This window comes from Etheostoma cragini, chromosome 17 (assembly GCF_013103735.1).
Source record: "Etheostoma cragini isolate CJK2018 chromosome 17, CSU_Ecrag_1.0, whole genome shotgun sequence".
NCBI classification, from domain to species: domain Eukaryota; kingdom Metazoa; phylum Chordata; class Actinopteri; order Perciformes; family Percidae; genus Etheostoma; species Etheostoma cragini.
In genome coordinates, this window is record NC_048423.1 from 3,592,612 (window position 1) to 3,605,485 (window position 12,874).

At 39.0% G+C, this 12,874-nt stretch overlaps 1 protein-coding gene across 3 annotated transcripts in view; it reads left to right on the forward strand.

Moving 5' to 3' along the window:
- Positions 1-12,874, forward strand: part of b3gnt2b (UDP-GlcNAc:betaGal beta-1,3-N-acetylglucosaminyltransferase 2b) — a 22,057-nt gene that overhangs the window by 3,744 nt on the left and 5,439 nt on the right. Inside the window, exons 2-3 of one of the 3 annotated variants that reach the window (XM_034897866.1) lie at positions 7,215-7,360; positions 7,628-7,731. The gene's annotated coding sequence lies outside the window, so the exon portion shown is untranslated. The remainder of the gene's footprint in view (positions 1-7,214; positions 7,361-7,627; positions 7,732-12,874) is intronic. The other 2 variants (XM_034897865.1, XM_034897867.1) reach the window with 2 other exon arrangements.

The window sequence follows — 12,874 nt, forward strand, 5'->3', positions numbered from 1 at the left end:
CAGGGCCAGGAGGGCGATAGATCAAAATAGCATAAAATGTATCTGAGGAACCAACTTCCATCATGAGGGCTTCAAAAGTCGTAAGTTTCAAACCATTCTATGTAAATGCATTTAGACAGTAGGACTAGGCCTGGGACAGTAGGGATTTTTTTCTAGCGGGAACTGAGAGTAGCATATGAGTGCTGCTGTGAGTAAAAAAGAGTTACAAAGTGAACAATAAAACAACAAGCTAGAGCTTCTCAAGACACGGTGGCTTTATCTGTTGTCAATACTGCCGGTAAAGTGAATGGGGTTACCCTTAAAACAAATCAGCTTAAACCCCATATTATGCTCATTTTCAGGTTCATAATTGTATTTTTAGGTTGTACCAGAATAGGTTTACATGGTTTCATTTTCAAACACCATATTTTTGTTGTACTGCAGATCCTCTTTTCACCCTATGTGTTATAGTTCTCTGTTTTAGCTAAAGAGTGAGACATCTCACTTGTTTTAGCTAAAGAGTGAGACATCTCACTTGTGTTTGCTACAGAGTGAGACATCTCACTTATATACTATCTTTGTTGGGAGTTGCAGATAGGTAGGTAAGATAATCACGTCAGCTAGATAATTCTTTCTCCAATTTTGGTCAGTCCAAGGAGGGATTAGCTGGAAGACTTCTTCTAAACGAGGGACACTTGTGGAATACCTTCAGAACAGGGACACAATACGGGCACTTAAATGGTCCTGGATCAGCTTTGGGAGTAGGAACATTTGATGAAGGCAGTTAGACTGCAGAAGTGCTAACACAGTATTGACACAAATATAAGAACACAAAGCCGCACAGCAGAGAAATCTTTATTATTATAGATATATTTTTTTTATTGAACGCAGTGCTCAATTTGCAATCGATATGCAGTTTTACAGTTGCTGTTTTTCATATTCACATGTCAAAGTAGCCTGGTAATTTTGTCCCTCCTTTCTGTTAACTGTCTGGCAATGACAATGAGATGGGTACAACCCTCAGTGTTTGTGCAACAGGACATGACCGTTAGAGCTAAGCGGCATGTGAGCAGTTGCTGTGACACACCAAGATGCAACACAGTCATAAGGAAAATCATCAGTAATTCCACAAGCACAGTACCTCCCTGAAACGCAATGAAATCACGCCTCAAATGTTCGTAGAAACCATTTAAACTAAAAAATAGAAGTTCTTATTGCTTATGATGTTGGACACATCATTTTCCTGTAACTTTGTTTGCACCATTGTCTGCACACTTCCTCTCTCTCTCTTCCCCGTGCCTTCTCTGTACCCCAAGTTCCTGAGGATGTGTAACATGTTTATTTAGCCGTTAGTAGTTAATAATCCACACGTGATGCTAGACATGATGTCGTAAGGGTGCCAGTTAGACTTCCTTAACTTGTTTCTAAAAGGCTCTGTACAAACAAAATGTGATTGCTGCTCCATACACAGTAGACACGTCAGGATCTTGTTTTTACATGTGCTCATGTGTTGTTTCATGTAAGAAGATAAGTACACCGGGTGAGGCCGAGTCAGTGCTCACTCAATTACATAAAATAGACATTTTTTATAATATTACCAAGAAAGCTGGATTTAAAACAATACCTCACAAAATTTGAGATGATTCATTTCCTCACTTTGTTTAAATACATTTCATGCAACTGCAAAATTATTTTTATTTAAATATTTCTCTCTGTTCACTTGTAGCAACTTAAGTGCTTCATTTATTATGGGATTTATCTTCAGAGTTTCAAAATACTCCATAACTTAAACAGCTTAATATTTGTCTTCCTAAATGCAGCATTAGTTGCATTATTACCGTGACCAAAGCCACTGCCTGTGTGTTGTTTTACAGTATTCTGACACTCACTACTTTGACTGCCTCACCTTATCTTACAAGCTATCAGTTTGTTTTCTTGTTTGTGTTTTTTTTCTTATCAAGATGTACTCTGTAATACCCAGAGACTGTACTTCTCTTGGGATGTCTTTGCCTTTCTGTAATCACTGCTGTCATTAGTTGCAATTTCTCAGTGAAAGGCTTAACAACCACATCCCCCACATCTTTAGTGAGGCTTTTTGTCAGTCCATTTAAATCTATAAAATTGCAAAAACTCATGTAGTGGAACAAGAGTAGAGCCAGGAGTCTTTCTTTACATAAAGGAAAAATAAAATGTTAAAAGGGCAGTTCAAAACAGTTAAAGTATTTTTTTTTAAATAGCTAAAAGAAACTTGTAATTGGTTAATTCTCATCAGCCCCATCTCCATTCATATCAGGAGTCTGTTTTCAAGAAAAAAAATACTCCCCTGGCCAGCTCTAGATGACAGACAGATGTGGGTGTGTAGGTGCTAGAAATGAGCATTTACAAGCTAAATAGCCAAATATTTTTCAAAGGAGCTGGTGGAGACCAGTGCAAAACTAGAAAAATGTATGTTAATATTTGCTAAATGTGTAAGTGGGAAAATGTTTTCTAATAATTCGGTACCTTATGACACTGTAGATTATTCTAAGTAGCTGCATTGAGACATACAGAATAATTATAGGTTGGAACTCTTCGGATGTAACGCTGCTTCTTCTTGATAGGATTACTATCACTAAAAAATAACTGATCATTGCACCAGTACAACAGGCTTGTTAAAAGAGAGTTTACTGTACACAACGGCTACCACAAATTTATGTATTTCTTTACTCAAGCGCCCTGAGGCATAATCAGGTTCATTTGAACAACAGGCTTATTTTAATAGCAATGGAGTATTAAATATATACTGTAATAAGAACACTTGTGTATAAACATATTTCTGATTGGGATTATGGGAATTTCCTGGTAAAATAAGGGTTAAAAAACTATTTTATTTTACTTTTCCACGGACCATCTGCCGTACCTTCACAAACGGTGGTGTTCTCGCTGGCTGTGAACAGACGGCCCAACGGACCTCATTATCTCCGTAACGGTAAACTTTGTGGAAGGCGTAGCAATTTTATTAACAGTTTCACAAGTTACAGTATTAAAATCAACCATGCACCGTGATCTGCAGTGGTGCTTTCACAGAAATAAACTGGACTTGGCGGTTACAAAGTCAGATTACTAAATCAAACGAGCACTTATTAATCAAAATCAGTAATGGCAAAACTATCAATTATTGATAAAACGCGCGCAAATTTCTCTGCCCAGAAACCCTCTAGCCCACATGTGTCAAAACTCAAGGCTCTCGGGCCAAATCTGGCCCCTCGCAGATTATGATCCGGCCGACATTTTGGCCTATCTAGCTGTTGTCACTTTTTCTAACATTGTCATATTTTTTTGACCATTTGTTGACATTTTTGGGCACTTTTTTTTTTCTATGATGGGCAATTGGCTTTCACCACTTTGTAAACTTTGTCACGTCAAAGTGTGAGATTTTCAGGCTCTCAATATCACATGGAAGCCCATAATCCTTTGGCTCAGGCTCTACAATTGCCTTTAGGTGGTGTTCTTTGTCTCAGGCACATGTTGGGCCCATGTATCCCTTGTTTAAGATCGTTATTTGTTAAAATTCTGTTTAATCCACTGCAAGTGCCCAACAAAATTGAGGTAGCGACAGCGTACTACTAAAGGAGACCTATTGTAATCATGAGCACTTTATAATTTCCTTGGGAATTTATTAACACCTTGAAATACACTTTTTTTTCTTTTTTCCCCTCCAAATTTTGAAAACAAAATCTTAGTCCACACTGTCGGCAGTTTTACTTCGCTGTACAAAGGTGTGCTGGGAGACATGATACACATGCACACTTAGATTTAAAATGTCTGACAGCTTTGTCAAACCTGTTAGTGATGCCCTGAGGTAACGGAGAGGGAGAGCAATGACCTTTTATGGTGAGAGGCCAAAAAGAGAGAGAGAGTGCGACAGATGGGGTTAAAGGGAGTGTTTGGCTGAAACTATTTTGCAAACTGGATTACATTAAATTAAATGTTCATTCAGAAGCTGTTTTGTGTCTGATTTAAAAAGAAAAAAACAACCATAACTGGTTTCAATGCCAAAGAAATCATTGTGTCTGTGACTGGCTGTAATAGCTGAAGAAGGACCTTTTTAGCCCTTTTTGTAATACTGGTGTTGACTGTCGATATTTGGTGGGCAGGGTCCAGCTCTAGACGGGCCGTTTCTTGGTTTAAGTCCTCCATGCTATTTATGGTGCACTCTCTTCGCACCTTGTCGCTATTAGGACCACATTCCCTCATGGGGTAACGTCCTCTTGTTGCGTTTACTTAAAACTGGTAAACCTCATAGTGCATTCCAAGTTATTGTAAAATGCCCTTTTCTCATAGTTTCTTTGTCTTTTAACATCAATTTACTGGTGGAAGAAGTAATTATTGGTAAAAGTTAAGGTTTTTTTAACATTAATATGAGTTCCCCTAGCCTGCCTTTGGTCAAAATGGCGATCAGTGTAAACCGAGCCGTGTGTATCCTGCTCTGCCTTTTGAGAAAATGAAAGCTCATTGGGCGATCTGGTATCTTGCCCCTTATGAGGTCATAAGAGCAAAGTAACCTCCCCTTTCTCTGCTTTCCCGGCCCATGAGAGAGAAATATCTTGGCTTTCAAACGATCAAAGTGTCAGTTGGTCAAGGCCACACCCCCAGCCTTCACCAGGGGGCGGGGCTACCTCTCACATTCAGAACAGAGCAGTGGGTAAAGAAATGCTGGCAAAGTGAGAGTGCAGCATGACCAGCAGCTCGCAGGGCTCTACCCAGCGTACAGTCACCTATTCTGGGGGAACTGGCGCTGACCTTACAGAGCAACACGACCGGCAGTTTGCAGTGCAAAGCACACACTCACCTATTCTGGGGTAAATTTTGGGCTTCAGTTTGATGTGGATTAGACCAGTCATTTGCCCTCTAGTTCACTTAACAACGCCTCCTTTTATTTTGAATAAAACTGCATTCCATATTTCGACTAAAAGCCCATGTCTAATTCAAAGTCCTGCCATTATGTTTGGCTAACAGAAAAGCTGGTTGTGCTAATCAGTGTTGCCTCATTAATTGTGTTCTCAGCTGTGTATGCTGAAAATTATTTCCAGTTGAGAGTTCCTTTGTTCACCTGATGATTTATCGACAGTGGTTATAAAGTCCCGTTGGCAGTGCAACAACCCAGAAAGTATTTGAGATGTCAGGAAACCATCCACGCCCTTGACATTTCTTGGTAATACTTTGTGGCATGTAGTTATGTAGGTGGTGGAGAAGGATTGCAGCCCATCAACTCCTTATTAGCAAGTTTCTGAAGAACCGCCCTACCGATGCTGGAATTATTTATTTTTTTAGGCAGATATCAATTTTTGAATGTTTTTTTTTTTTTTTTTTTTTCGGTAGTTCTTTAATTTAAATTGATGTTTAATATGTTTTTATGGGTACACTTTTCAGCAAGGCAAACTCCACATAAGTGTTATTGTGTCAAAACCTTTTCTGATTTCAAAGAACTGTGAACATGATACATTCTAAATGGGACTCTTTCCAAATTACCTCACTCTTTGTTTGTTCTTTCTGTACTGCATTTTTGTGTGGATTGGCTGACATCATACACTAATACTGTTAAATCTGCAGTAAGCTGAAGCTGAATAGGGACATACATTTCTTATTTTGCTTAGGTAGGTATGTTGTGAAAGAAGTGATTGCAAGTGATCGACAGTGTGCATGATTATTTGGTCTTTTAAACAGTAACATTAAAACTCCTTTTTTAGTAGAAAAAAGTTAATACAAAAAAACAGCTTGGTTAAAAGATACCTGTGACGTTTGGGTGTCATTTACAATTGAGAGGTAGCAGCCAGGAATTAAAGGTGTAATCTCAAAATAAGTCAGACTTAGGTCCAAGAAGTACTTTTCTTTTGTAAAGGAAGAAGCACATACAGAGAGTGAACTCTAGACTACACAGTATTTAGATTTTGAGTCAGTCAGTGAGTGCATTCAGAAGCTATAGAGAGACATTCCAATGTTGATGAACGCTTTTTTTTCCCTTCCTTTTTAACAGTTTTGGGGTGTTGGATAATCTTTAAGGGAATATTTCAGACGGAACGCCACACAGCATATAACAAAGCCATATCCCCTTTCACTGTGTGCCGATCCCTCATATCTAGCCAGAAGAACCAGCGGTTTAATGATTAACAAAACCTAGTTGTTTGTATAAAGGGGGATTTCAGAGATTCTTTTTTTTTGTGTGTGTGTGTGTGTGTGTTGCCAGTGTTTGACCTTTTACTGGGGGTTGGTTTAGTAATTGACTGGTGTTTATTCCAGATCTTGCTTGTTTCACAAACCTCCTGTTGGTGTATTGGTCCGATATCATGTGCATGTACTCGTAGTCATACAATTACTCCGCTGTCACCACACCCGACCAACAATTTGACTATAACTTCTCGTTCAATCAGGTATATGTGACCTAAGAGGAGCAATGGCAGCTGTTCAAAAAAAATAACTAGGCTCTTGCCCAATGCATGATTGCACTTAACGGAGATTTTTAGGCTAATACGAAAGCTCTCGGTGTGTAGTCTAACTGTTTTAGTTTGCCACAAGTCTTCTAAATTTGAGTATAATCTTGTAAATTTAGCTGCTGGCATAAACAAACCATAGTCTCCACTGGATCGGTAAATCCACATAGGTACTTAATGTGCATATGAATGACGTCAGTGGACTTTGCGTTCTTCATTCTTTCTGAGCTTCACACAGTGTTTTGTTATTGGGAATTATATGATTTATTTTGTTGACACTAGCCTGGGGAAATGTCCATACCCAGGCACTGAGCTTTGAATGGAAAAAGGCATGGTACTTAAAACACTGCTTTGTTCTAATTGACAACAATATGTCTGAAAACACCCTCGTACTCCAGGGGGATTATTAAGTTATCATATCGGTGCATCCCTAGCTATTAACTCACTTCCAAGTTATGTCAACGTTGTTCTGGACATGTTTTATAGAAAACTGCACAGACGAGCATTAGTCCCCTCGGCATCCCTGATGGATGTACGTGCAGCAGTATGCCTACATGAGTAAGAGGCTAAAAAAAAATGTCTCTAAGCCTGATGGGGGGGGAAATGACATGGGTGGGCACAAATGTCTGTAAACTGATGAAAATCTCTGAAAACAACTATTAGAGAAGCCTCTGCTACCTGTTGTGGGAAGGAAATATGTGACTGTGGGTCTTCAAGTAAATCTAGCAATACCTGTTGACACAGGTTGTTTCATCTGTTTTTCAGGTTCGACCCTCCAACGCTCCACTCCCTGTCACCTTCCTGACCCTCGCCCCCCATTGGCTGTGGTTTCCCAGAGGGCAGAGCCAAGTATGGGGTAAGAGAGCTGAGACAGACCAAGACGACACAAGGAGGCCCTCTAACCTGCAAAGGTAAGATGTCTACTCACACCTTCAGAAACACAGGCAGCATACGATTCCTTAACACATTCCTTTTGTCAAAGAGTGAGTTAAAGTGACACATGCATAGAAGTCACATTACATTTTGAAACACCTTTCAATCTGCACAATTGTTGACCTTAAAAGTATTTCAACTTATCAGTAAGTTTTGGCATTTAATTGTTTGAAGATGATTACATTTGGAACAGTGTGTAAAAGAAAATGTCCAAATATCATTTAATTTCATCTTGTACCAACCAGGGATGATCGATGCCAGTATCGATAAAGTCACCCGTGTGGCAACACGTAAACAAACCACGAACGGTAAAGTGTGTGGGCACCGACTGGACTTCATGGTGCATCAGGTGCAAATAAAACATGTTTTCAAAGTCATTGTTGGAACTGTAATGCTGTTACATTATAGTACTTTGTATATTTACTCTGTATTGGAAAGTTCTTGAACTTGGTCTAGAAAAGAAAAAGTGGCATCAGTCCATCCCTAGTACCAACCAACGCCTGACTCCATACAGTATTTAAATTTGTCCAATCTTAACCCCGAAACTCATTTAGATTAATGCTTAAACTCAGGGACGCAAACACACACACACACTCACAAACACACACACAGAAACCTGTCCTTTCTAACCTGCCACAGCCATTGTTTTCTACTGTCTTAAACCCATCCCCCACAAAGGTAAGATGACTTGCCTCACTGAACCTTTTATCAGGTGGAAACACACAATGGTAAACACAGCCTGGCATTGTCCAGTAAATTACTACCGGATGTAATCAGCCCTGCTGTCTGTGCTGATTTAATAAAACTAAATACAGCATCAAAGTCCATCTGGCTCGGTGTTGTTCTTAGCTTCAGGATCTAGCTTGCAATATGTAAAATGTTAACCAAAGAATACAATTTCCAGATTATTTAAACATCAGTTTATTGGTTGTAGAAAAAAAAGACCATGACAGTTGAATTTGATAATTGGTTTGTTGCACTCTGCTTTTTCCCTGGGTACCTTCGCAGCAAAGTGTTTAGTAATGATTCGTGGTGCAAAACCTCAACCAAACAAGAATAAGATTCAACACATTGTACACATGCTTTCTAGTCTCAATGCATCCATCTACACGGTAAGCTGTAGCTGAAGTTGAAGTCTGGGAATAATCAAGATAACCAAATACAAAAACAGAAAGACAGATTGATCTATTACATTGAATTTGTCCTATTGATTTACTGGTCAAAAGTTTGGGGTCACATAGAAATTTCCATTGGATTCTATTATAGACAGAATACCAGCTGAGATCAGTTGCATTACTTTTTTTTTTTTAACCACGGCAGCAGTTTTCAGATTACATTATGTGCTCCAAAGTTTTCTCCGTTTTTTAAAAAGATATCAGATTAGTGAACAGAATGTGCCTTTGGAATTATGGACGAATGTTTGCTGATAACGAGCAATGTAGATGCAGTGAACCCTCGCTCTATTGCGGTTCACCTTTCACGGGCTCACTGCTTCACGGATTTTTGGCCAGAAGAAAAAAGAGCAGCAACAACTACCGATAACTATGTTCTTCTCTCGAAAAAACGCACCTGCACCGCGGGCTTTAGAAGAAAAAAACGCTACAGAGCGGAGTCAGCGGCTGAGTCAGAAGAGCAGTGAAATACACAGGAGTCACTAGTTTTCCTACTGTACTTTATTTTTTAGTATTTTTCATTTTCTCCCGTTCTAATCCAATGACTCTGGTCGCGGGGGGGCGGTGGGTGAGGCGGTGCTGATCTCCGACATTTGAACCTTTCAGTTTGTATTGATGATTAAAATTATTATTTTACAGTACAGTAGTTATTTGTAAAAAAAAAAAAAAAAAGTTTCTACAGTACTTTTATTCGTTAAACAAATGCTTGGGCCTGTAAAAAGGTTTTGTTCTTTGGTTTCAATGCATTATGGAGTATTTCATAGTATAATAATTGTAAAAAAGTAAAGGTTACTACTTCACAGATTTCACCTATCACGGGTTCTTCTTGGAACGTAACCCCCGTGATCAACGAGGGTTCACTGTATTGCATTAAAATTCAGCCACCCACTCAGATCAGCTGGTATAATGTCTATAACAAAGTGGAATGGAACTTTGTAAGTGACTCCAAACTTTTGACCGTTACAGTACATCATGAAGCTTTTTTAAGTTAAATTCACTTCAGTTGGAACGTAACGTATTCCATAGACAGAATATCCTGTATACAAATCACACATGGCCTGCATGAGGAGGCAGCTCAGTTTATGATTGAGTTAAATTTAAATTAAACTAATTCACCTTTTGATACAGGATGTTCATTATTGATTGAATTATTAACAGGACATGTGATTAACAATTGAATCCTGTAGATTGTGATAGGGTGTATAGGTCTTTACCAAGCTTGTTATTTCATTACTGAACTGAGAGAGTTGTGTGGATTTGAAGTGAGAGAAGACTGTAAAAAGGAGACAGGGGTTGTAGTATGGGTAAAAATCTATGTAGATGGTAAAGTACAGCGCACACAAAGTAAAAGCAAGATCAGCCAAGTTTCTCATTACCATAATCCAAACATCACAGTCACAGGCAAAGCCAAATTAAGAAATGTGGACTATTCCTCATTTAGTAAAGTACATTTAAAACATGTACACTCCTGTGTATTTTAAGTAGACTGGTGTGTATTTGATTGCACATAGCATTAGTAATACTGATTGTTTCACACACTATTGCTAAACTCACTTAAGGCAGTTAATGCAACTAACGGTTGCTCTGCTTTGCCTCCTCACTGCTCTCTGGTGATTTTGTGTTTTCCCATATCCGATTCCCATTCCTCATACATCATCATTATTGATTATCATGCATTACCACATACATATGAAATTAGCCTCTCCATACATTTAAAAAGTCAATCCAGCACAAGATGTTCCCCTGAGAAGAAGTTTTCCCTCTTCCACGGTTATGTCATTTACAAGCACTTTGAACAACTATTAAGTACGAACATGCTGTGCTGCTTTTTTCTCTTTATTTTTTATTTTTTTTTTTTGTGCACAAGTTGCAACAAGACCACCGCAGGTTTAAACTACAGCAGCAACTAAACGGAAAGGAGTTTGCAGTTTAACATTGGAGGGAAATCCCTTAACACTTATTACAAAGTAATGTGATGAGTGCTCCCCCAGTTTTAAATCTGCTCTTTTGCATTAAAACAAGAATGTGAGTGGAATAATTTCCATTAGGGTTGGGCGCAGGGTCTTAAAGATAGCAGCGGTATCAGTTTCCATACGTTATAAAAAAAAAATGCATAGACAAGACGAGGATTAAATATTACATAATTTATTTAATGTCTGAAATTGGGGATGTGTGGTTGTAAGATTGCAAGTCACGCACCGAGTGACCTGGTCTCGAAGAAAAACATGACTTTTGCAATTTGGCAGCATTTAGGGTTCAGACCTAATGAGAAGGGAGAGGTGTGTTAGTATTAACGTTTAGTATTCAGTTTCTGCATGGGACCGGCACAAGCCAACGGTTTGGTGACGCCGTCTGAGCCATACGTCATCATAGTCAATTAGTCACGGTAATACTGGGGAGGAGGTTTGACGGTATCAAAATTTGGATACAGCCCAAACTCTAGTTTCCATGTAAACTGTTTTATCGAAGGCCAGATTTTAGATTATTACAGCCGTTATAAACGTAGTAAACCTAGCTGATCCCCTTTTGGGAGCATCGGCTAAGAACCCTTGTTGCCCCATTCCGGCTGAAACGAATCCCTTCTAACCAGCCACAGATGTTCCATCAGGGTGATGCAGGTAGGCGTATGTTTAGCCTGGCGCTACTGATTGTTAATTAGACGTACGGATGCTGTGGTCTTGTCAACATGTTGTTCCTTCTTTAGAATCTCCCCCCTCCCCCTTTCCTCCAACCACCCATTTCCCAGAAGTCCCCTTGTTTGTATGGGGATGCAGAGGAAAGGAAAGCTTGATCGTTCATGAGAAAAGCGAGAAAGGAGGAGGTCTGAAAAGGAAAGGCTAGATCTGTCCTTGTTAATATAACACTGACATACCTTCAGGTTTATGTTTCATCAAACTGTAAATGTGACTGACCTTTCAGAGAAGGCAGGTAGAGGAGGTGAGGGGAAAAAAGGGGGTAAACAAGGAAAGGGAGGAAAGAAAGCAAACGGGCGCAGCAGTGCAGAGTTGTTGCTAGGAAGCGGAGAAAGCAACACGATGCAGAGGGAATAAGGATATACTGTATGCAGTGGTGCAGAGAAAGATGAGCCCACTGAAGCACGAGTCAAGTATCCATTTGAACTTAAAGGTAAAGTTTGCACACCTGAATAAGTTGTCTGTGGTGTTCTTCATATTTATAACGGAGAGCAAACATTCAAATACATTTTCTTTTTGTCTCTATCTTTTAGAACATCTATAGCTCTCAGGCTGTGTTGCATTTCTCTTATATTACGTTGTCATTTTAAGCATGTTGGAATGCTCATGTTAGCATTTTTTTTTTAATCATCCAGTCATCAGTTTGTTTCATTGGTTTCAAAGTGTTGTTATGGATATGTACACAGGATATGTGTAGTTTAAACACTACAGCCTCAGAATTAAATTGGAAAGTTCTAGTAAGGTAACCTGGTGCCATAGTTTGCTCATTTTCAGGTTCATAATTGTATTTTGAGGTTTTTACCCGAATGGGTTTACATAGTATCATTTTCAAAAAACACCATATTCTTGTTGTACTGCACATAGCTGCAGATCCTGTTTTCACCTTGTGTGTTTGGGTCTCTGTTTTAGCTACAGAGTGAGTCCTCTAACTTCTATACTATCTTTGTTGGGAGTCGCACATGTGTAGTAGCTCAGTAAGATTACATCAGCTAGATAACTCTTTCTCCAGCTTTGGTCAGCCCAAGGCAGGACCAGCTGGGAGACTTCTTCTAGACGAGGGACACTTGTGGAATACCTGCAGAACAGGGACATGGAAGTAGTTATTTTGGAGATTAGGGTGAACTAGTGTGTTTCTGTTGTAGCACTGTTTTGCCATTGAGAATGAGCTAGCATGCTAGCGCTAGCATGTGTTACAGTTAGCCATAGATAGTTTTTTATTTTATTTTTTATTTTCTATGCATGTGGAAGCATCAGAGACAAAATATAAAACTCCAAATCCCAGCAAAAGTGTGAAAAAAAAAAATATATATATATATATATATATTTTTTTTTTTTTTCTTCATAACATGAACACTTTAAGCCATTGGCCATGTAGTCATCAGTTTGGCTAGAGATAATGTTACATGTCATCCCTTCTCTCTCCCCTCATTTTCTGTCACTACTATACTGCCAGCTATCAAATAAAAAAAATAAAAAAAGTAATGTGGATTGTTTTTGTCATTCAGTGTTTTCTGATAATCTGGCATAGAAAAGTTACTAGAACAATAATTTCGAAGGCATAGGCTCAAGCAGATGTACAGTCAATGGGGCTTACTCACTGGCAAGAAGGAAGGGGGGGGGGGGGGGG